Below are 20808 nucleotides of genomic sequence, written 5' to 3' on the forward strand. Positions count from 1 at the left end.
AAAAACATGAAAAGCTTTATGAGCCAGTGCACCCACTTGAGAGTTAAATACATATGACATACCATATGACAACAATGGTTGCTGATATGATTAAAATTACTTACTGTGCAAATAGGATGAAAATGTCCAAGAAAAGAAAAAAAAATTGTCCAGGGCTGAAAATCATAAGTGTAAAGCTTAAAAACTCGAAGAAAAAAAGAAATAAGAGGTCACCTTTTTCAAATTCCCAACAAAATTGGAAGATGAGCCAAACCACAGGGGGGCGCCAGAATGGCATATCTTTGCCTAGGGCGCCAAAATGGCTAGAGCCAGCCCTGATGCCACCTCCTGGCTCCTGAAATCAAGGCAACTTTATGTGGCGCTTGTCTGCAGAATGTGGCCTATATCTCCCCCTCTTCACCCTCCCTCACCCCCCATCCACCATAGCAAGATGCAATGGTGATTTTGGCCACTGGGGAAAGTACCTGGCCACAGTAATACCAGCTTGCTATCATTTCTTCTACATAGCTTGCAATAAGATTTTAAATGCAGGAAGAACGCTATCTTTACAGCCAGGACATTTCCACTGATAGAAACTGTTCAGGTTTTTACTGCAAGTGATCCGATGCACATAAGATAAAGTGCACATGTTTAGGAGGGGTAGCATTTAAGCCCTTTTTAACCAATGAGGGGTAAGGGGATTTTTGTTGCTTCAGGAGGAGTGGTGGTTCAGGACAACGATTGAATCACATTCTTTGCACTTCTGTTGGTCAGTGAGAAGAAGCACTGATTGCCTCAGTGCATTCACTCCAATCTGATATCTGCAGAAGTGAAGATCATGACAGATCAGCTTCAAACCGGGGAGTGGATGTGGTCTGATGTGATGTGGAAGTGCCCCTGCAGATGAGATGGCCAGAGGAAGTAGCCTGATCTCCATTACTCTGCTTAATTCCTTCAGCACTTTGCAGCCTCGCTGGCATTTCCCCACTCCATGAGACCGCAAAGGAAGACTGTGGGAGGGAGCTCTTCCTTCCACCCGTCAGGCTCTTTCCCACCTAGTGCTCAAGTGTGAGCTGCAGAGTAGTGGAAAGAGAGGAAACAACAGCAGCGGTTTCATCCTCTGTCCCCTCCAGGAATAAAAGTAAGCTCTGCAACACCAACACGGGAAATTCAAAAGAAGTTCTCATAGTAAAAGAGAGAGAGAGAGAGAGAGAGAGAGAGAGAGAGAGAGAGAAGCCTCTTCTGCGTGGGAAGAAGCTTTTGGAGAAATTGCAAGGCAGTTTCTGGCACTATAGACGTATCTCAGGAGTGAATGGCAATGAGGAAGAGAGGCCAGGCTCCTTCTAGCCAAGCTATTTTATCCACGGCATTCACTGCAGTTGAATAGAATGCATTTCCATCCAAGCAGGTTCTTTTGGAAACAAGCAGACAGTCTCCTCTGACAGGCAGCAGCTTTCTAAAGTGCCCAGCAGAGGCTTGAGCTTGGTTTGAATAGAGATGCCAGGAGCTGAATCTTCTGAATGCAAAGCACGTACTTTGAACTTGGGTACTTTGTAAAAGTAAGTTGGTTCTGTGGTGTAAGTCTTGCTGTTTGACTCTTGGTTTCGATACAGGATAAGAATGGAAGCTCCGAAAGCGCTTCCCTCTCCCTGCCACTTGGAGCTTGTTTCCCTTTCTTGGTTGTTGGTTTGTGGGTTTGAATAGGGATTTCTGCTGAAGATGGCAATGGGAAGTAGCTTAGGACAAGTTAACCAGAGATTCAGAAACTTTACGGGCTAATAGGTTTATTGGAGTAGGAGCGACTGGAACTCTCTTTCAGGGATGTGTGTTATTCTTAGCTGAGTTATTCTTAGCAGACACATGCATATGGGCACATAGATACTCAAAAAGAAGGAAATGCGGTGGGTAGCAGTAGATCTATCTATGTAGAACTTAAACAGTTAGGAACAGTTAAGAAAAGAATGGCATACCCCAATACCATAATCACTGTAATGAATATTCTATTACAGGTAGTCCTCAAGTTATGACCACTCATTCAGTGACTGTTCAAAGTTACGATGGTGCTGAACAAGGGGGACTTATGACCGGTCCACAAAGTTGTGGCTGTTGCAGCACCTCCGCAGTCACGTGATCGCAATTTGGGTGCTTGCCAACCAGCTTGCACTTATAACAGTTGCTGTGTCCTGCAGTCACATGATCACCATTTGTGATCTTCCCTGCTGGTTTCCCACAACCAAACTCAATGGGGAAGCCAGCAGGAGACTGCAGGTCACTTTGGTAAGTTGCTCCTGCCACTTTTTCTCCCAAGGAGCCCTCGGGCATTGTAAAGGGGTCTGCCAGCTTCCCATCTAATCCAAATGACAGGAAAAACAGTGAAACATGGTTCTTTCTTTCTTTCTTTCTTTCTTTCTTTCTTTCTTTCTTTCTTTCTTTCTTTCTTTCTTTCTTTCTTTCTTTCTTGTCTGTCTTCTGTCTGTCTGTCTTCTGTCTTCTTTCTTTCTCTTTTTTTACTGGTCCACTAGTAGGTTTATCAGACCGGAAAATATCAAATAAAAGGGAAAGTTGACCAAGGGGGCTCATAAAAAAGGCCTATCAATGGAAATCACATGTGCTCAAAGTTCTGCCCATAGAAAGGAAAGTGATTGGTGCTTGCTTTTTCAGCATGGGTGAGAGGATTAAAGAAACAGTGGAATCCACCAACTGGGGGCCATGGCAAGCACAGTCCAAACAGAACCTCGGGCCACCACTCTGGCCAAATCAGAGGAAGAGGCTGAAATCCAGAAAGGGATTTCTTAAGCAGGTTTCATTTCCAGCCTGTTTACCCAAGGTTGTCAAGCAGCTGAAGGCCTTAGTGCAGAGAAGCCTTAAATCTGCCTGGAAAAGAATCATATTTTCTAATCAGTTGTGACTCAGTTGACTTCCTTTTGAAGTGTGATAACTTGGAGGTCAGCAGAAGGTACCCTGGGAGAATCAATGAGTCAGAGAGGGAAACCCATAGCTGGAAGATACTGTTTACCAAATTCCTTAACTGGTTTTCAGAGGATTATTTTACTGACCTCCCCCACCCTCAAGCTACTTTAATCATTTGCTAAAGTCAGTCTTCGGCTAACAGCTAATGGCATGAAGCTTTCAGGCACTAAAACCAAATATAAATGTACTCTGCCATTAGTGTGAGGATTTGAAAGCTTCTGAGGACACTGAACTTTGCTAGCCTTTTACTAAAATGTTCTGCAGCAAAGGCAGAAGCCTTTTCCCATTTAGGATAAATATAGTGGAGAGGCTAATAGCCAGAGAAGTCCTTCTGAAGTCCTCTGCTTTCTGCAGCATCTCCTCATATTGTTAAACATCATCATCATTAATGTTGTTGATTGAAGAGGAAAAGGAGGATATTTTGCCATTCTCATGCATTTAAAGTCTCCATATTATACCACAGTTATATTTCCTCTCCCTATCCTTGGCATATTTTCAGGTCAAATTCACTTTTTCGTTCAATAGCATAAACTATAAGGCAGTTTTCTATTATGTGATTTGAACACAAGCCAATTTCTCTAGGGGACTTCTTGGCATCTCCAAGTACAATGGAGAAAGATTCCTGTCTGAATTCTGGGAAAACCGATAATACTCAACTTGATGGGCCAGTATTCTCCCTTAAGCATCAACGGTCTGTTCTTCATCATCCATGCTGCAAGGAAAACATCTCCAAGCTTCTCCTAGCCAAGAAATCTTCTAGTTCTTTGAGTAAAATCCAGTGCTAACAGCAGACGACCCAAGTTATTTTGTAGGTTCATAAAGAATATAAAGAACTATTGCTTCCATAAAGAAAAGTGAGGGGCAGGAGAAGGAAAGTAGCATTAAAGAAAAGCATAAAATTCCAAGGATCTTAGTAAATGATATTTCAAGCTGACTCAGCAGCTGACCTCTAAATATGCTGGGTCCACAAGTCCCAGGCCTGATTTTGAGGTGTATGAGTGTATGAGCACTTGAACTAGATTCCTTAAGCCTCTGAAATGTTTAAAGTACCCATTTTGCCTCTTAAAGTTCTCCCAAAATGAGGAGAGAAATGTTTGGAGTTGTAGCTTAACAGCATCTCAAAAGATCTCCCATCCCTGCCCTATGCACAGAGGTCCAGACATAGAATGTTACTGCTTCACACATCCATGTCAGTGAATATACTGAAGGGACACAGCTGGAATGTCTAGGGCTGGCTAAAATGGCAAGCTCCTAGTCCCTTTCAGTATACTGCCCCCATTCATGGGAAGATATTTTTTAATGCTCTTATTCTTTACTAAAAAATGTTTTTGTCTGTCTGTCTATGCCACCCAAAGAAGGAAAAGTGTTTTAATCAGGTAGTGAGACTGAACTGTTTTTTGTGATTAATGATAGTTTAAGAATCTTCTTTAGTTAGGAAGTGAGGCGAATGGAAAAGCTCAGGTTGTAATGAGGAGTAGCTGGAACACAATGCATGGGAATGAAGAGGGACAGACGTGGCCAGTGGTGGAGTTGGAGCCAGGCAATCAGTATGCTAGTTGGAAGAGGGACAAGCAAAACCAGCAGAAACTTGCTGTCTCAACAGATCATGTGCAATGGAACCAGCAACAGAGTGGTAAAGATATGAAGTTGTTGTGTTGGAGATGCCATGGATGGGTGGATCTGGCCAGTTAGTTGATAGGCATCATTTGAAGATCTATGGAGGATCAAGGAGCTGACCAGAAATGAAAACTGAAAATCCAGGCCAACTTGCTTTATTTATTTATTTATTTACTTACTTACTATAGTAAAATACAGAAAACTACAACACAAACAGAACAATCTATAAAGTACTAAAACTCTTGTGTCTGTAACCTTCAACTGGGCGAAACAGTGCATCATAGGGCAATAATTTTTGAACCAAGGTACCTCAAATGCATCCATCTAATTTACAGAATGCATCCAAAATCTGGGACCATTATTCCTGTGGGATTGAAATTTGGGAAATTTGTGGTTGCCAGGTCATGTAATCATCATGTGTGTATCCCTGACCTCTTTCCCACCTCCCTTTGTCCCCTGCACCCAAATAGCTGATGGCAGGGCCCAACAGGCAAGTGGCGACTGGCTGCTTTGGAAATGAGGCAGAAATCTGAAATCTCTTAATAGCTGTGGACATTGAGGGAAGGATGAGGGAGTGACTTGGATGCCTGCTGGTGAGGTAGGGCTGGCTGGGGGGTGCTGGTGGTTGAAGGGTGAGCCCTCTTCCCCCCTCAAGGGAAGAGGCCCTTGGGGACATGCTGGAATGGGGAGCAAGGGTGCAGTTTTCCTCATGGTCCATGGTTCCTTTTGTTTCATCCCCCCAGCAAAGTGGCAGGCAGTTCCACTGGTCAGCTGAGGAGGAGGAGGAGGAGGAGGAGGAGGAGGAGGAGGAGGCTTCACCAGGCTCTTCTGAGGGTCATGAGAGGAGGGTAAATGGCATAAGCCTGTATTATATGTGGAAAGGGAGGGAGGGAGGGAGGGAGGGAGGGATCCCCGACCTCTTTCCCACCTACCTCTGTCCTCTGTGCCCAACTGGCTGGTGGCAAGGCCCAACGGGCAAGCAGCGATTGGCTACTTTGGAACCTAGGCCAAAATTTGAAATCTCTTAATGGCTGTGGGCATTGAGGGAAGAATGAGGGAGTAATCTGAATGCCTGCTGGTGAGGTAGGGCTGGCTGGGGGGTGCCAGTGGTCAACGGGTAAACCCTCTTCCTCCCTCGTGGGAAGGGGCCCTTGGGGACACACCAGAATGGGGAGCAAGGGTGCAGTTTTCCTCATGGTCCATGGTTCCCTTTGTTTTACCCCCCCCCCACACGCACACACAAAATGGCAGACAGTTCCACTGGTCAGCTGAGGAGGAGGAGGAGGAGGAGGAGGAGGAGGAGGAGGAGGAGGAGGCTTCACCAGGGCTCTTCTGAAGGTCATGAGGTAGGGCAAATGTCACAAGCCTATATTATATATGGAAAGGGAGGGAGGAAGGAAGGAAGGAAGATTTCTGATGCTCCCTCCCAGCTTCCCACAAACAAAATCAGTGGGGAGGCTGGCAGCAAGTCATAAGTTGCTCACACTCCCACTACTTTTTTGCCGTTGATGATTCTGTTTCTCTGTCTAGGTAAGGAACTATCTCTGAAACAATAACCAAACGGGTCACGGGTTATCTAGTAAAATTTTAAAATAAAATACAGAGTAGTTATACACTGAAACAGACCTCTCTCTATATATTATAGTGGTTAAAAAAATTAAATGTAACAAAAGAGAGAGAGAAAAAACTAATTAACAAATAGAGGGAGAAAAAGAAAGAGCAGAAAGGATCCATATAATAGTCATTGGTATTGACATGAGAGTAATTCAATTCTTAAGCTTATACAATCTAGACCATACAGAAATATAATGATGGAGGGGTACATGAAGGAGGGAAGATCACAATACCGATGGGCAAAGGATGGTATAACGGGAGATGGAGGGTAGGCCGTTACACTGGTATCTGTGCCAAAGTTCTCAGTGGCATTGTGCTTCCCCCAAAACACTGCTACACATTCTGGGGGTTCTTCTGGATTCTCAGCTTCTACTAGAACAGTTCTGATTGAGGCAACAGTTCTACCAGAAGGTGCTGGTAGTGGTCACTTGTGCCCTTATCACCTCTCATAGTCTATAATACCATATGGACTACTATAATGCAGTCTACATGGGACTGTCCTTGAAGGCCTGGTTATCTCTGAGACTGCTTCCTCCAAATAGAATCTGCCTGTCCAAGACATGCCTACAGAGAGGTGCAGCAAAGGGGGACTCAGCATTTTCTGTATGAGCTCCCCTCTTTTGGAGTGCCCCTCCACCAGAAGTAAAATCTATGCCTTCACTGCTGCAGTTGAGTAGGCTTTTAAAATGATGGCTATTTCAAAGAGCATTTGGGGACCAAAGTGTTTGTTAGCTGACAATCAAGGGGGTTACTAAAAATATTATTAATATTGAGTGTGATGATTAGATTGGATATTATTTTGTAGTTGCTTTATGACTACTATATTTGTGGATTGTGGTTTTTTGTTTTTTTGCTGGTGAGGCATTTAGAATTATAACAATTGAAGCAGAATAAAAATGAAAATAAACACATCACTTAATAACTATCGCAAAAGGAATATATATATTTAGATGCAAATATCTATCTATCTGTCTATCATCTATCTATCATACCATGATGATCAAGGACATCAGAAGAACCAGAACCAGCCTGGACCATTTTCTTTGTTTCAATTTATTATGGCTGTTCTAAAATTGTTACTTTTGAGTCCCACTCCCCACAAATTTCTATATTTATTCTCATCTTGTGCTATTATTATAGTCCAGAGTATTAGGCAAGTACATGCTCATGGGAGTTGAAGGGTAAAAGGACATTTAAAATAACACTTTTTATTTACCCTCTTTAAATTGCATTCTGGACAAGAAATAAAAATGTTGTAGTTTCATCACAGAGAGATCAAGAAAATAATCGGATGATACACTTACCGAATACAAAGCAATATAAAACACAGATACACATTTCCATAATTACTGTATTGTCTTACAGCATGTGAATCATAGCTCAGTTCCTTTACCCTGTCTGAAAACTGGCAATCTTGTAATAGCACCTATTGATTATACTTATTGCATGGAATGTTAAATCAACATTGCATGTTTGACCTTATTGATTACTCAATGAAAATGATTTAAATCTAAACACAGGAGGAAAACATACAATTCTTTAATTGTCTGAATGGCTTAGATACATAGAACTATCTTCGTTTCTATTGACCAAAAGAAAAATATTGTTTGGAAATTATATACATGCTATTATTACAGCATGGCACAGATGAATGCCATATTTGATTACACCACCGAGAGCCCGATTTTGTTCCGAGGAGATAATATTGTTCTGGATGATAGGAAAAGACATGCTCCTATCACCCAAAATATAAATAAATACTTGGATATAAACGAAGAAACATCAGAGAGAAGACTCAGATTGGACTACGTGTCCTGATATTTAATTTTTATCTGCCATGGAGAAGCATACCCTTATGTGACTTCCTCACCCAGCAGCACTTTGAATGATACATGTCAGATTTTGGCTGAAAATACTTCTGCTTTGTACATCATTGTACAATCAAGATATTTTTGCCAGGATTTATTCATGTTATCCCCACTCCTGGCAAGATAATAATTTGAGAAAGAGGTACAAATGCATGTATGCTAGATCAGGCTAATACTCTATCTAGTTCAGAGTTCAGTCAACCCTCGGAGAGCCAGATTATCGGGGCAGTTCACAAACAGAATATCCACTGAAATTGACACTTGACCTTTTTTTTTGAAAGGAAACATGAGAGGAAAGAAAGAAAGAAAGAAAGAAAGAAAGAAAGAAAGAAAGAAAGAAAGAAAGAAAGAAAGAAAGAAAGAAAGAAAGAAAGAAAGAAAGAAAGAGATATAGATTTGTTTAAAGTTTTTCATCTACTTTATATGTAGAGAAATAAAAAATTAGAAATATTTCCTACATTTAAATGAAAATGCAATACCTCTCACTATGTTGATATAGACTGTGATGAGGTAAACAGTATTCCTGTTCCATCTACTCTCCTTTGTTATGATTCTTTGTCTTCAAACCCAACTCAGTTTGGACAGCCTTTCAAATACAAGAGATCTTCAAACAGAAGTTTGTTCTCAGGCAGACCTTCAGAAGGAAGACTAAACTCTAAGCAGAATTCCTGGCCACCCTACAAAACCTGGTTAGCAGACAATTAGCAGAGCATATAGAAAAGAGTTTTTGAGTTGGAGGATTCAAGAAGCTGATCCCTGATTCTTGTGCAAGGGCCCATCACTCCACTAAGAGAATCCAAGAGGTGCAACCCATTTTCTAAAGCCAGGCATTGAGGAAGCATGTGAAATACAGAGATAGAATCTGTGCTTAGGCAATCTAGCCTTCATGCATTTGATTATTATAACAAGGTTCCACTATGTGGAAAATGCTTACCTGCTCCAAATTATATCTATATGGGCTCAGTTAAGTCCTGTTCAAATTATGGTAGAATGTGAGACATTTAGAGCCAGGCCAATGGTCATCCTCTCTCTCCCACGTGCTCATTATCCCTGGATTTCAAAAACTCACAGGGGGCTAAATTTCTCTCTATCTCACACGTACCTAACTCTAATTTTTCATATTTTTTGGTACAGCTTTCAACAAAGGCTGGAGGAGATAGCCAGCTACCCAAGGATGGTGTCTGCATTTGCATTTACATTTACATGGGCTGCTGTTTCCATTACCTTTGTAAGAAGATACTCAGTATCTTAGGAATGTCCTGGAGATAACTTCATTCATCATAACAGAAAATCTAATTGTGCCATTAAGATTTTGAAAAAATCTCAGCTCATATCTCTGCTTAGTAGTATGGCAGCCTACATAAAAATCCTTAACTTAACTCCTTAAGGAGTTATCTGGAACGCACTGTTCCTGGGATCAGCATGCATAGGGACAGCCTGCATACCATTAGCAGGGGCAACAAATCAAAAGAGAGGTATTTCTGAGCCAATAAAGGGGTTGACTGTCATTTCCTCCTTTGCATTAATTTAAGGGTTGTTTGCTAGGGATTGTTGCTGCCCTGTTAATTCCAGACACTGAATTCCAGACAAGGTAGGCTGGTAGCTGCTTATGAAACAATCTCGGTGTTGAGAGAGTGAGAGGGCTTATGCTATTAACAGATTGGTTGAGTCCTGTTATTCCTACCTATTTATAGATAGATTAAGATGAAAATACAGATATCTAGACTTATTAAGGTAATATTTTATTAATGATCTGATTATTATAACAGTACAGCCAGGTTCAATGAGATGGGAGACATTAGACATTAATGTAGACATTAGTAGCCTTACTTTCTTATGTATTTATTTTGCCCTTTCGAGTCAGTCTTGAATTCTGGGAACTGCCTGGACTGATCCCTGCAGTTTTCTTGGCAAGATTTTCAGAAGTGGCTTGCCCTTGCCTGCTCCCCAGGGCTGAGAGAGAGTGACTGGCCCAAGGTCACCCAGCTGGCTTCATGCCTAATGCAGGACTAGAACTCACCATCTCCCAGTTTCTAGCCTGGTGCCTTCACCACTACACCAAACTGGTTCCCCTTTCTTATTTAAATAGAAGAAAATGTTTAAAAAAGAAACACTTGCAGCCTTATTCTCTAAATTATTGGTTAATAGTGGAATGTGAAGATGAACTGGCCTTTACCAATGGATCTACCAACTCCAGTCAAGATGTGATGTTGGTACTGCCTTGGCATAATGCACTAACACCTGGATAATATTTTTTTCCCCCAATCATGGCTTTCTCAGCCTGGGTCCCTTCATTCGGAGGACAATCCCTTTGTATTCAGTGGAGTTTAACTTCCAAAGAAGGAAAGCACCAGATTGAAGCTTTGGGTCTTGAAGCCTCTTTTCCTGGAATTCTATTGTAATTACCACATTGATTAGATAAAATTAATCCAATCAAAAGCAAATAAAACAAAAAGATTCAGTTTTTATGCGACAAGTATCTGTTTGTATTCTTTACGATAAAGTTCTTCATGGAGACAGTTATACTAAGGGAAGAACATATGCTTCGTAGGAAGAAAGTTCTAGCTTCATCTTGTAGTATCTCCCAATAGGACTAGCCCAGACACCTCTCTGATTAGTAGTCCAGCTCAACACATAGTATTAACATATAGTATCCACATCCACATTAGATTTACCATTTTGTAATTGTCATGAAGTACACATCTCTCACTGTTGTCAACTGCTGCAGTCTAAGCATAATTAAGCCTGATTTTCTGAGCATTCAGAGAGTTCATGCGTACGATCTATCTTGCTACAATTCTTACAGCAATCCTGTGTAAGCAGATTTCTATTATTATTCCAGTGTGAAGGAGGGATGAGCTGAAGACAAAAGAATGATTTGCCTAAAGCCAATCACCTAATGAGGCATTTAAGTAAATGGAGTTTCCATTCATACTTTTCTCTCTTTCAGAGTAGTTTTTATACAATCTAATCTGAAGGGAATGAGTTCAACAGGAATTATTCCCAGATAAGTGAGTATAATATTACAGCTTTGTCCTCTACATAACTCATACATATGAAGGTGTATTTGTGAACTATAGCATGATGGTTTCAATGGAAAATTACCTTTTAATGATCACAAACAAGTTTTGTTATTTAGCTTGATAGCATTGTCTTGACTTGAGACTCTCCAATTTTTGTCAATGCTTGGAAGATAGTATTACTTACACTTCAATTAGAAAAACATTTAGTTTGAAGTAAATTTCAGTAATAACAGTGAAACTTACTTGTGCATGCATTGCTCAAAAAGAGTAATCAATTGCATTTCATACTATAATGTGACTGTGTATAGCTACGCTCATACAAAACATCTTAAATCAGGATCAATATATTTGACACATATTCTTAGGTGTAAACACATTAGAAGTAGCAATGGCAATCTATCTACACAAACATAGCCATTTGTTCCTAACTATGATTATGCCAAAGTGATGAAATGTGCTTTGTTATGTCACAATGGAAGCTCTGCCCTTTCATGCTTGCATTGCGATGTCACAGTGCACTTGCTATCCTTGTTCCACTCATAGACATCTAGCTGCAGAGTGCATTCAGAAATCACACTTTTTGGACTATAATTAATTATTAGTAAGTTAGGTATATGCCCTGTGTATCCCAGAGGTTCTGCATAACAGAATCCCGAAAATATCCTCCATACAGATATTCTGGAGGTCTAGTCCAGACAAAATAGATCAAGATTAATTTCATCTCATGTAACTGGGATTGGCAATCTTTTGGAGCCTAAAATACTATCACAAAATGTTGTATGATGGTTTGGATGCCCACCAAAGACCCCCAAGAAAGTTCTCCTAATTTTTTCTCTTTTTCTCTCCCTCTGTGTGTGTGTGTGTGTGTGTGTATGTGTTTAAAACAGCCAATTAACTTTCACTGGTTTTCTGTGTTGTTGCTCAATATCTTGGAACTCTGTGTTTTTATGTGAAAATAAGAAATCTCATGACTTTCAGTGTTTTTTAAAATGTTTGGGGAATAGGAGGGTGCCTCTTGGGGTTCTGTTGGAGGTCCTGGATACTACAGAAGCTGTCTTGGTGAGCTCTTCTGTAGAAGCCCTAAGGTGTTGAACACTGTTCAGGATAGCAAAATAAAGCCCACTCTCTTCTCTAACAATAGCTGAGGCTGACAATACTGGTTTTTCTTTATTTAACAGATGCTGTTCCAAGGGGGGCTTGATGGTATTCATGTAAAGACCTGTCAAACCATTTTCAGTCAGAATGAACAGCAGGGAACAAACTACACAAGAAGGACTTGGATCAGATGTTACAGAGCAGAAAGACATCTATATTTTAATCTACTTCTCATCTGTAAAGAATAGTTATATGATGCATCCTCAAATCTGTCCAAAAAATCCCATATCTGGAACATATAATGAAGCATTTGCATTAGGCATACATACTGTACATATGAACCACCCAATCTTTGTGAAGAAAAAGAGAGAGCACAATACTTGATAAGTATCGAATTTACACATGTACAAACAAGCAGTGACACAGATCTGGTATGGAATTTGGGGATCCACCTGGACTTATGGCTCCTGCTTAATGAGTAGATGGCAACCACAGCCAGGGTAGTTTTTGCACAAATTCATCTTGTGTGCCAATTCTCCCCATTCCTAGGCTGGGAGCCCTTGCTCACAGTCACTCACACCTTGGCCACCTACTGGATTATTGCACACCTTAATGGATTACTGCAATGCGCTCTCCATGGGGCTGCCCTTGAAGACTACCTGGAAGCTATAACTATTTCAGAATGCAGCAGTGCCCATGGTTTGCCATGTTACACTTCTGTTGCACAAGCTGCACTGGCTCCCAGTTCCTTTCTGGTGCAATTCAAGGTGCTGGCTATTATCTTTAAAGCCCTGAATGGCACGGCCCCCAGTTATTTGAAGACTGCCATTCTCTGAGAGTGTCTGCCCATCCCACCAAGTCAGACAGGGCGGACATGCTCCAGGTCCTTCCCTTAAACATTGTCATCTGGTGGTACCTCAGAGGTGTGCCTTCTCAGTAGCTGTAAATACATTTTCAGTGGTGACTGTACCCTGCTTTGTTATGTCTTATATTCTTTCCAGATGTCTGATCCACCTTATCTCTCAGCTGATACATCTGATGTTCCTGTGTGTTTTCTCCTTAGAAGTTTATCTTTGCCATGAAAGGACTTTACTTCAAGTCACAGTAGGATCCTAATATAAAATTTATTTCAGCCCCTTTTCCTCTTAGAATTTGCTCTTCTTGCTGGACTTTATTTCCTTGCAATCATCATCATCATCATCTGTTCCTGGTGGTTTACTACCTAGTGATTTACAATTTCCTCAGTTGATGTTCCCTTTTATTCAATTTCCCCTCAGCAGATTGGTAGCACAACCTTGAGACCCATCTATTTCACTGAATTTTAGCACAGCAATTTCTTTGGCCCCTATGCTCATTAACAGAGCGCAGTCTACAGTGTCCTTAACTTGTCTGGGACATCTTCCCATTGACTGAAAACGTCTGGTTCTCAAACCTCAGAATGTATGTCTAGGGACCAGTATAAAACCCACCGCAGGTCCATTCTGCCCTCAGCACAGTCTTTGCTCTCAACACAAAAATGTATTTGTCATCTGACTTAGTTCCTCAGAAACCTTAAAATACAAACCCTCCAGACAAATATCATCATCATCATCATCATCATCATCATCATCATCATCATCATCATCATCACAATAACAGCAGCGGCAGCAGCAGCAGCAGCTTTTGCAGTTTGGCACTTTCTCATCTGTTGGCCATGCTACTTAGGGACTCTGGGTGCCTTTATGCTGTGTCCAAACTGTATACTTATAATTGTTTTCTGTGACTTGGGAGTGTGTGTACACAGAGCAACAAAATTAGGGTGAAAAGTCCAAATATCCTACTTGTATTTTCAGATTTTGTATCCAAACTCTGTACTGAAGTAATCATTGTAATAATAATAATTACAATAAAATTTAAAGATTGCCAAAGAGATGCAAAGAACTCTTCTTTTGACAAAGTGATTAAAATCCAGAACAGTGGGTGGGGGAGAGAGGATAACCAAATCATAGCCATAGTAAGTCCTATCTTTAAAAGGAACCAAAAAAAAAAAAAAATCTTCATTTTTCAGGTAAAGAAATGGTGTTAGATTGTACCAGAAACTCTCCCATTTTGGGAGGAAGGAAGAAAGCAACAAGTAATTGCTGGACAGCCTTCCCATTTTGGAACTATAAAATCCAGCTTTAAGCAAGTGTGTTTCAGTTCTTCTTAGGTGAGATGCATAGAGCCTTTGGTGGGTGGAAAACCCAAAGAGAGCCAGTAGGCAAAGCTTGTATTAACAAACTGGAGACAATGTAAGGTGTTGAAATTGCAAATCAGCCAGCTAGAGACTGAAAGCAACCACAACTGAAGGTTTTTATGGACATCTTCCTAATGTTCAATGCATTTTATGCTGTAACTCATGCACATTGTTATTATGGTTGGTCATATAGTCAGCCAGATGTTTAGACTGGATTTGGCATTTTTATCCACCTATCGAGTCTATTACTTGTGCTAGCTTTTCCTTTGTAACAAGCTTCAATGCAGCAACCTTATTCTGTTGTTCTTGTGCTGTTCTAGATGCTCAGTTATTCTTTGTTTCAGTTCCTCTCATTTTTTAGTTAGAGGGCTTTGTTCTTTCTGAGGAAGAGGCAGAAGAGAGGGTGCCTGGTTTGGGAATGAAAACAATTCAATAGCTATGCAGGCTGCCTCTACTGCTGACTCCCCCTGCTTTGAGCTACTTCTGGCAAAGCTTCGATTTCTTTGCGCTGGGTAGACCTTTGCAGTTCTTCCGATTCTACTTCTGTCATACTTTATTTCATATTATAAATTGACATTGGTCTGCTAGCCTCTGTTCTGTTATTTCTGATTCTGGATGTTGTTCTTTCCAGAACTGGTGCATTCTTTTCAGATATCCTTTTCTCATTGGACTTAATTTCTAATAGCAGATCATTATTTCTTTGTTTTCAGTCTATTTGCAATGGTTAAATAACGTTTCTTCCAGTAGTCCTGCAGCTGCTGGCCCTGGTTGGTCAGCCAACAGTCCTGAGTCCTGCAGCCCACTTGTCACCAGATGTCTGGGAATTAGAACACCTAGTGCGGTCCTTGTTGATCTGGGAGATGACCAATCTGGTATAGGTTTCTGTAAATTACGTCTCACCATACTGTTTATGGGAGAGGCATTTTTTGTCTAGGTCCTCTGACGAGACCTGTCCAGTATGGTTCAACCTCTGGCATAGCTCTCATCCTCTTCGGAGCGCACAAGCCCCACAATCATATTATTATTATTGTTGGTTGCACAGTCAGTCAGATGTTTAGACTGGATTTGGCATTTTTATCCACCTATCGAGTCCTTCCCAAGGACCTGGGATAGGCAGATGTGGTTGTTTGATGGTGTTAAAGGTATCGTCGCAGGATGTAAGCTGTTCCAAGTAAAGCTGTTTTTTGCAATTGACTGATGGTGATTTTGTCAGTGCTGATGGTCTTCAAGTGGTGCTCCAGATGTTTTGGGATTGCACCTAAGGCACCTATAATTATTGGTACTATCTTTGCTTTCTTTTGCCATAGTCATCCCACTTCTATTTGCAGGTCTTTATATTTAGTGATTTTTCTTCAATTCTTTTCTTCTATTCTGCTGTCTCCAGGTATTGCAGTGTCCAGTATCCAGATTTTTTTGTCTTTCTTATCAACAGTTGTTAAGTCTGGGGCGTTGTGTGGCAGGTGCTTGTCTGTTTGAATTCTAAAGTCCCAGAGCACTTTAGCTTCTTCATATTTTATTACTTCGTCTGTTTTGTGGTCCCACCAGTTCTTGCTTGCAGGCAAATGGTATTTCTTGCAGATATTCCAATGCACCATTGTTGCTACTTTGTCATGCTGTTGTTTGTAGTCAGTCTGTGCGATCTTCTTGCAGCAGCTGACTAGGTGGTCCTCTGTTTCTTCAGCTTCTTTGCAGAGGCGGCATTTGCTGTCTGTTGCTGTCTTCTCAATTCTGGCATTGTATGCATTTGTTCTTAAGGCTTGGTCTTCTGCAGCCAGAATTAGCCCCTCTGTCTCTTTCTTCAACTGTCTTGCTCTTCGCCATTGCCAGGTGTTGTTGTTATCTGCTTTGCCTGCTAGTTTTTTTGTGTACTGGCCCACATCAGGGTAGTGCCTCACTGGGGGATGATATTATTATTATTATTATTATTATTATTATTATTATTATTATTATTATTTTATCCCTCCTTAATGTATGGCACAGCTTCATTCCTTAAACAGAACCTGTAAAGCCATTGCTGTTATATTCCCTATTGGATATCATTTTTCTGTACAGTGTCAAGGTGTTCTTCACACCTTTTGGCAAGAAGATCTATGGCTCAATCCCATGTGACTCTCTAAAGGCCCAGCTCCTGAGGGCCACAGGCATCATTGCCCTTCATCTCAACTTGGGGATGATTCCAGGAGAGGGACCTCACAAGGGGTTTCAATCATCCAGCCTTTAAATCTCACAAGGAGATTCAGAATTTCTTGTGTTATTCCTTGGACCGTATTCACAGTAATTCACAGTGCCTGATGTGAAAATGATCAACACCTGTTGTTTACTCATGGTAAATCAGTGGCAGCATTTAAGAATCCAGATCCATTCAATGAGCTAGAACGTTTGATCCAAATTAAGGGAAGAGCTGCTTATCTCTCTCACGGCCAAGGCCAGCTTCCATTAATTGTCAGAGTTAAAAAGGGAGGGAGAGAGAGAGAGAAGAATGCATGTGTTTTTAACATCTATATCGTACTATAAACAGCCGGGGAGCATTTTTTGATTATGGCAAGATACAGATATATTAAATAAAGTCTATTAGGGTTGAGGCAGTTAATAAAATGCATAAATAAATAAATAAAGATATAATAAAATTAGGTCTCAGCTGATGGGTCAGGTCCTCTACACACAGACATTCACATACTGTGCCCACAATGGCTAAAGGAAGAATAGATTTTTCACAGTCAGAACTGTTGCTTTCCTATTGTTAATAATTGAAATACTATCATTCCCCAGCCATTATTCTGGACACGGCTGCTAATTTATATTTATTTATTAATTTATTTTATTTGTATCCCGCCTTCCATTCAGGAGCTCAAGGGAGAAGAAATAGGCTCCCTCCTCCTACTTTTCCCCACAACCATCAAGTAGGTTGGGCTGAGAGGGAGTAGCTCAAAGACATCCAGGGAGCTTCTCTGGCTGAGGGTGGACTTGAACCAGGAACTCCATGCTTCTAGTCTGACACTTCACCACAGCTTTGGAGTATTAATAATGGGCAGATCTAAGTGCAGCAAAGTGTTGGTTACTTAAGGTACAAAGATGCACCAAATTTCCTGGGTGCAAGCCCCATGAACTCAATGACATTCACTTTTGAGTAGACAGATGTAAGTGTAGTCTAGGGCTCATTTTATATATACGCTCTACAAATAATCTTTGGCTTCATTCTGGATTTCCAAAATGCACCATTCAAATCTTATTTCCCTGCTTCAAAACTCTTCTGATAACTTTACTGGTGTAAAGCCATGCCAGAAATACATGTTTAAAAGGAACAATGAGTTTATTAGTACTCAGATGGATCTAGATGTGTTAACTGAAAATATCTTCCGCTCTGTTTTCCTTGGGACTTTTCCAAACGTTAGAATACACTGATAAACAAGATCCTAATGCTAATTTGAACTGTTCCTTAAACAGAGAGACTTGGTTTTGTTCCTTGTCTTCATACATACAGACAATTCAATTCATACAATCCTTAGGGAGCAATACTCCTGTCTTTCAGCTGTCTTTCCAGAGGCATATAATAAATATAACTTTAAATTCTCTTTCACCAAGGGACATATTCACACGCACAGGCTTTTCCCCCCTTCTCCCTCCTTTTATGCACACCATTTATTCTATTGCATGCCCCTGCTCAGCAACAGAAATTTTATAAAAATTAGTGCTGAACTTGGAAGATGGGTAACTTGTGATCATGGCATCAGGTTTTTATGTGGTGTAATATTTTAGTGCTTTTCCTCTTTTGAAATATAAATGCATAACCTCAAAACTTACTCCTAGGGCTGCTTCAGGGCAACGGAGAGGGTTCCTCAACTTTGAATAGTTGTACAGAAAAATATTTTATTTATTTATTACTGTAATGTACATTAGGGGGGCGTGGTGGCACAGCGGCTTAATGACGCTGAAAGTTGCCGGCCAGAAACGGTCAACACTTCAGCGGTTCGAGTCCAGCCTTCGCGTTAACAGGGTGAGCTCCTGTTTCCTCCCCAGTTCCTGTCAACCCAACAGTTTGAAAACTCACGATAATAAATAAATGGGTATTCGAGTAGATAAATGGGTACTGAGTAGATAAATGGGGACTCTCACTCCGGTGGGAGGAAAAATGCTGGCGGCGCCTTGCAAAAGGAGTCGGGAGCAGTTGCTGGTAAGTGCAAAAAACCGCGCTCGCCCGAAAAGGGCGCGAAGCAACGGAAACCCCGCCTCCTGCGCTCGCCAGCTGGGCTCTGCTCTAGGAAGGAGGCTCTGGCAAACCACTTCTGAAACACCTTGCCTTGAAAACTGCAAAGGACTCGTCCAAAGCAATCACTGCAGAGTCGGTAACGACTGAGCGCAGAAAAAAAATGTATATTACATACAGTTCCAAAAATTATATATGTTTTTATTATTATTTATTACAAATTTTAAACCGCCCACTAGCTGAAACTCTTTGGGGCAGTTTGCAATATAACATGCTTTAAAAAAAATGAATAAAAACATATAATACATAATATAAACTAAGCAGCTACAAGGTGAGCATACAAAAACTAAAACTATATAAATTAAAATGCAATTAAAAATCAGTTTAAAAGCCTGGAAAAATAGGGAGGTCTTCACATGACACTGAAATGATGTTAGTATGGACACTAGTCAAGCCTCTCTGGGGAGGGAATCCAATAATTAAATTAATACTCAATCAAGCAATAAAAGTAAATTAATAATAAATATCAATAAATAAGTAATATAAATAAATAAATAAATAAATAAATAATGGGGTGCTACCACAGAAAAAGTTCTACCCCCTTTTTTTGTAACAATTTTATTAAAGTTTACAAATATAAAAATAAAAGATTAATAAAAACTAAGAGAAATATAAAAAGTGAAGTAAAGAAAAAGAAAAGTTCAAAGAGAGAGAAAAAAGAAAACAAAAAAAGGGGGAAAAAAGAAAAAGAAATATAAAAAAATGATTTCCCCCTCCCCAGACAAATATAAACAACTTTAGTAACTTAACACCTTCTCTAGTATTTCAATAATAATAAAAAAAGATCTCTTCTTCCCATATCTTATCTCTTATCAATAAACAAATTGTAAAAGCTTCATTCAGTCCTATTCAGCAAAAGTCCATTAAGAGCTACCAGAAATAATAACATATATATTTTAACGTTAATCAAATAAATCCATTTTGTATTCCAATTTATCACTTTCTCTGAAGAATAAAGCAAAAGAAATCTCTCCCCATTTATAAACAAATCTTCAAAGCCTTGTAATTGTCAGGTTCAGCCCAAAGAACTCCAAGAGACAATGCAAATACAGTTCTATTGCATTTATTAGCTTCAACCTCTAGACAGAAATCTCCCCAGACTGGACCCTAGTTCCCAAGCCAGCCAGCCACAACACCATGAATTCCTTAGGGAGGTGCCAGCCTCATCTTCTTGAACTTCCCACACTCCTGTTGGGGGCTAAGAACACGCTTATCTCCCTGAGCCATACTGTGATAGAAGTCCATTCCATCACAGTAATCCAGTCCTGGTCAAGAAGAAATTCCATTAATAGCTACCAGAAACCACAACATATATATTTTAACCCTGATCAAATAAATTCACTTTATAGTCCTTCTATTTACTTTGGAAAAGTTTGGTCTTTAATCCCATCAAATAATATCCCACAAGTTGATTTCTTATCATTTTCTCTTTGTCTCCTCTCAGGAACAGCTTCAGTAGTTTAACATGTCCCTTTTGTAAATCCAAGATAAGAAGGCTATCCAAGTCACTCTTCTGATTTATTATTTGTATGGCCTCCTCTTTAGTTATTAAAACACCAGCCACTTTCATTTGAAAATCCATTCTGATATCTTTTTCCATATCACTCTTATAATCTGTCATTTTTACATCTGTTTTCAAATCCACATTCAAGTCAGCCTCAGTCTCTATTTTGTCCAATAAAACCTGTTCCGCTTCTGTAGCCTCTGTTAGATCCATTTTTATAGTGGTAGACAATCTTGAAAATAATTTCTGAGCACATTGTTTCCAGACAGCCTTAATTTCTTCTATAGTCAGATAATATTGCTCCATTGTATTAATAGGTCTCCTCTCCTTTAATTGTAATCCTTAATTCTCTCTGGTTCCCTGTAGTCAACCTTCAAAGACCCCTCTTATATATTTATTTTCCAAAGCAAAACTTTCCCATGGGAGGATTTCTTACAGTCAATTTCAAATTCTTCATATATACTTTTATACAATTTTAAACAACCCACAGGAAAAACTCTTTCAAATCCATCTGGCCCCCTAACTTTCCAAAATCAACATTCTAGTTGATTTTGCTTGTTTCCAAAAATTAATTTTTATCTTTTTAATCCTTAAACTTACATGAAAGTTCTTTCATCCAGGATAGAAGGAAGCTCTCCTGGCATAATGAAACTTGCCCT

At 40.1% G+C, this 20808-nt stretch overlaps 1 long non-coding RNA gene across 2 annotated transcripts in view; it reads left to right on the top strand.

Annotated features, from left to right (window-relative positions):
- Positions 1-1081: 1081 nt before the first annotated feature.
- The window catches only part of LOC148216547 (uncharacterized), a 62731-nt gene continuing 43004 nt past the window's right edge, over positions 1082-20808 (top strand). For both annotated transcript variants that reach the window (XR_015795237.1, XR_015795238.1), the window contains exons 1-2: positions 1082-1120; positions 10999-11059. This is a non-coding gene — a long non-coding RNA (uncharacterized LOC148216547). The remainder of the gene's footprint in view (positions 1121-10998; positions 11060-20808) is intronic.

This window comes from Python bivittatus, unplaced genomic scaffold (assembly GCF_059951505.1).
Source record: "Python bivittatus isolate LINGU-HERP-01145 unplaced genomic scaffold, Pbiv_v1 ctg000200_np1212, whole genome shotgun sequence".
Lineage (NCBI taxonomy): Eukaryota > Metazoa > Chordata > Lepidosauria > Squamata > Pythonidae > Python > Python bivittatus.